The sequence below is a fragment of the Coenobita brevimanus genome, chromosome 13 (genome assembly GCF_032717465.1).
Source record: "Coenobita brevimanus isolate Jiangsu-jjx chromosome 13, ASM3271746v2, whole genome shotgun sequence".
In the NCBI taxonomy this organism is placed as follows: domain Eukaryota; kingdom Metazoa; phylum Arthropoda; class Malacostraca; order Decapoda; family Coenobitidae; genus Coenobita; species Coenobita brevimanus.
This window is the reverse complement of record NC_136966.1, coordinates 43,988,645-43,993,126: the sequence shown is the minus strand read 5'-3', so window position 1 is coordinate 43,993,126 and position 4,482 is coordinate 43,988,645. Positions and strand designations below refer to the sequence as shown.

Genomic DNA, 4,482 nt, shown 5'->3' with positions numbered 1-4,482 from the left:
CCTCGGAACCCCTGTTATTTAAGTTCATCAGGCCTGTTGTCTACTGTTGTTAAGGTGACTACCCATATATTTGTTATTGTAGCTATATCTGTAGTACAATGTCTGAAAAATTTGACCTTTATTATTTCTCTAAGGGCCAAAAAATGTCCAGGTATGAGGGGGTACAGCCAATATGTAATTTTTCCCATAAGATTATGTATTCTCAGTGCGCGAATTCACAGTGCGTGAGGTCGTGGACCGCCCAATCTCTCGCGCACTGTGGGAGCCTACTGTGTATATATATATATATATATATATATACATATATATTTTTTCATTGTCAGACGCCATGTATCCCAAACGGGGTGGCCAAGGGCTTAGAGTTAATTGTTTTACAGGGAGGGGCACTAATCCTCCACCAACCCCACTTGACACGTAGGGAGAACGTTATGCCAACAGCACCTGGTGTTCCCAGGCGGTCACCCATCCAAGCACAAACCAGACCCAACGTTGCTTAACTTCGCTGATCAGACGGGAAGCGGTGTACTCAACGTGGTATGGCCGTTATATATATATATATATATGGAGCCTCTGCGGTACAGTGGTAAAGTGTGCGTTTTCGTACATTGGAAAGCGAGAGTTCGCGCCCCGCCAGGGTAAAAATCTTTGGGAGCGTTCTCCTGGCCACGTACTGCTTGGCGGACTTCAGGGGTGCTGTGGTTGAACCAGTGTCGCATACTATAAAGTATGCTTGCACCCAGTCGGCTTGCGCTGGCCGATTACACTTGGTTCACAGACTGCACACACATCCAAAGCCACTCCAGTACTACAATTACACTTACAAGCACTTCACACCCTACATACAGTCTCTACCAGACAGCCTAAGCCACTTGGTAGAGATACATTGGCTATATCGTTCCCGCTTCGGTTGGGATAGGCCGGTCCTGCAGTGGATACTCAAACGGCTGATGATATATATATATATATATATATATATATATATATATATAAATGAAGCTACAGTTTATTAAGGTAACAGTCGTTACAATGGTCACTGCATATATATATATATATATATATATATATATATATATATATATATATATATATATATATATATATATATATATATATATATATATATATATATATGCAGTGACCATTGTAACGACTGTTACCTTAATAAACTGTAGCTTTAGCTCAGTGTTAAGAGTTACGTAAATTTATCAAGGCTTGTCGCTATGGTTAGAGAGATGATATTTGTTGTCGGGAGAAGCTGTCTAGCTGCTACTAAGATAAGCGTGCTGTGATGGTATTAAGGCTTGTAGGGGTCAAGTGAGGGCAGATAAGTGGTATCAGTGGCGAGATACGACTCACTTGGTGTACGTGTGACTATCAAGGTACTGTAGAGGCCAAGGGCAAGATATGCCAGTTCCAACTATATCACAGGATAGTCCGTAAATGGCGCTCCAGTTATTCTGTGTACAGTTTATCAAAAATGTATAGCACAGGAAGGGTCCAATATCTGAAATGACCAATATAGCCTGTCAGGTTCCAAGAAGACCGACTGTTAATATCAGAATGTACATATAACAATATTGATTGAACAGCGTCACGAGCAAAAGATAGGCATTCACATGAAAGTAAGAGTATCAAGTTAGGGTAATGTCTTTGAGGATTCTCCAGTAACCATCGTCCGTGGTATCAGATTGCTTGCGCAAAGTGTGCACCGGTACCGTTTTGATCAAGTGTTTTGGGGACGGCTCAATCTGCTGACATAGGCAGTGGGGGTGGGTTACCCAAGCGCACTTTATAAAGCGTGAAAAGAGTTGTGAGATATAGAATTTGAAAACAAAAATGTACTGTAAGGTAGATACCGATAAACGCTAATTGGGCCGTCCCTGCAACATGAGAAATCCCCTGGCTAATCTACTGTCTAATGGGTACTTTCTGTCTGTCTGTTTGTTCACGAACTACTCCCTCAATTTTCATTTTACCTGGCCATCACCTACATATTTGGAATCCTTATGACCCAAGGAAGGTTTTTTTTGGGGGGGTCAAAATTCAGATCTGGATCATTTGAGGTCACCGGTTGAGTGTTGGCCTTTTCGGCCCGGGCAACGCCGGGTACCCCTGCAGCCCAATACTTGGCATGAAGAGTCACATGACCTCCAATTCGGACATAGGCTATGTGAAGTTGACTCCGAGGTCATTTGAGGTCACAGGTCGGAGGTCATTTTAGGTCACCGGTGATAGTAAACAAGTACTCACAAAATACTGTTCATTACCCTGTGAAAGCTAAAACAGAAAGTTCCTGAACCTCTTATAATCTCTCTTCAAAAGCATGAGAGGTACATGGTCTTTCTGGAGTAGAAAGAAAGACTGAACTAGAACAAATAGGATTGGAGCGTTCGTCTTTTTGGTCTTATGACACAAGGAAGGTTTCAAGACCAAAAAGACCGATGGTTTGAGGGAGGGGGGCAGAGTAGTAAGAGTCAGGTAAATGAGGAGGGGGAACAAGATAAGGATGAAGGAAAGAGAGAGAGAGAGAGGGGGGGAGGGGGAAGGGACAGGAGGAGGAAGATAAATAAGGAAGGGGAGGGGGAACGCCGGGTACCCCTGCTAGTTATACGTGTATGGGTCACAGTGTTTTTATAACGTCTTAGCATCAACATAGGATTCATCAAGAAGATAATGAGATAAATGGTCAGGATAAATTGCAGGGAAAGAGATGTTACGAAGTTCGTCTCCAAAGGACTTAGAATACCACTCTTAAAGTAGCGTTAAGGGTTGAAATTCTTGAACATAGTTGCGACCAGCAAACTCATAACTCAGATTTTGTTTTGTAGGAAGAACGAGGGACGAGAAATTTCCACATTTCCTTTTACTTTCCCTTGCTGTAAATTAAATAGATAGATGAATAAATAAATAGATTGATAAATGAATAAATAAACGTACGATAATTTTCCTCTCATATCCATTTCATAGCTTATTTTTATTTTTTAGGAGGAATTACAAACATGGGATGACTATGCACTCTCCTTTCCTTGCCCTTCCTGGGAAACCTAAGCACAGTTACGACAGAATTTATCGTAAGTGTGGTGTGGTGTGATTCATCGTAGGTGTGGTGTGATTCATCGTTGGTGTGGTGTGATTCATCATAGGTGTGGTGTGATTCATCGTATGTGTGGTGTGATTCATCGTAGGTGTGGTGTGATTCATCGTAAGAATGGTGTGATTCATCGTAAGAGTGGTGTGATTCATCGTAAGAGTGGTGTGATTCATCGCAGGTGTGGTGTAATTCATCGTAAGAGTAGTGTAAATCTAACCCTAATTTATCTCTTCATTACGATTTTGCTATGACAGAGAGATACAGTAGAGGAATAAACCACCTTGAAATGATCCCCATATTTATCTCTTAAATACAATACTGTCAGGAGAGAGAGAGAGAGAGAGAGAGAGAGAGAGAGAGAGAGAGAGAGAGAGATTCATTTCGTCGTCAGAGGGTTAGTGGAAGCCGTTTTAACCCTTTGACTATATTGACGTCTTTTTTTTTTGTAAATTATGGCTCACTGAAGACGAAATTATGCACCACAGATTATAAGATTTTCAAACTGAAAATATTAGCCTTCATTAACTACTTATTACGTTAAGGAAATCTTTCATAAAAGGAATTTAATCGTCTGGTAGCAAAAAAAAAAAAAAAAAAAAAAGAAGCTGCATAGGGTCTTCTGTCTACTGAAGAACATCGTGAAGAGGTGACCACACACACACACACACACACACACACACACACACACACACACACACACAATCAAAGTTACAAAGCCACCGTGAAAGTGTTGTGGAGACTAATCTTTCATCTACTACAGCCGAAGGACAGTTTTATTTTTGTTTCTGTTTTTCTGTTTTGGAGAGACTTATATTTGTAAAGGAGGTAATGAGGTATCTGACTCCTACAGCTCAATAAGTCTCTCCAACAAAGTATTTATCTGCCCCAAAAAGCTGTATATCTAATCCCTAACTCGAAAAGTGTCTCCAGTGAAGTACAAAGTATATATCTGACACCTTCAGCTCGAGAGAGAGAGAGAGAGAGAGAGAGAGAGAGAGAGAGAGAGAGAGACAGACAGACAGACAGACAGACAGAATGTCCCCTACAACTCGAAGTCTCTCCTAAGGTTGATAGTACCCTCTAGAGGTAGAAGAATATGTAAAAGGCGTCATCCTACTGAAAGGATTGAGTTCAGGACTTTTCTTTCACTGGAATAAAACTGCACGGAGTAATCGAAAAATTTAGAAACTTAGTATGATTCCGGCACTGAATGACTAAAACTTCTTCTGTTATACCCATTATATTATATATTACACACACACACACACACACACACACACACACACATACACATACACACCAGCCTCGCAGGCCTGTGGCTTTTTTTTAATAACAGAATAGAGGAAGGAAAAACACATGAATAAAAGAAATAATCCAAACGCCATATTACT

General features: G+C 40.8%; 1 non-coding gene across 1 annotated transcript; it reads right to left on the bottom strand.

Annotated features, from left to right (window-relative positions):
• Positions 1-429: 429 nt before the first annotated feature.
• LOC145416716 (5S ribosomal RNA) lies at positions 430-548 on the bottom strand. Its single transcript, XR_013900326.1, has one exon. It is a non-coding gene; the product is annotated as a 5S ribosomal RNA (ribosomal RNA).
• Positions 549-4,482: the final 3,934 nt, after the last annotated feature.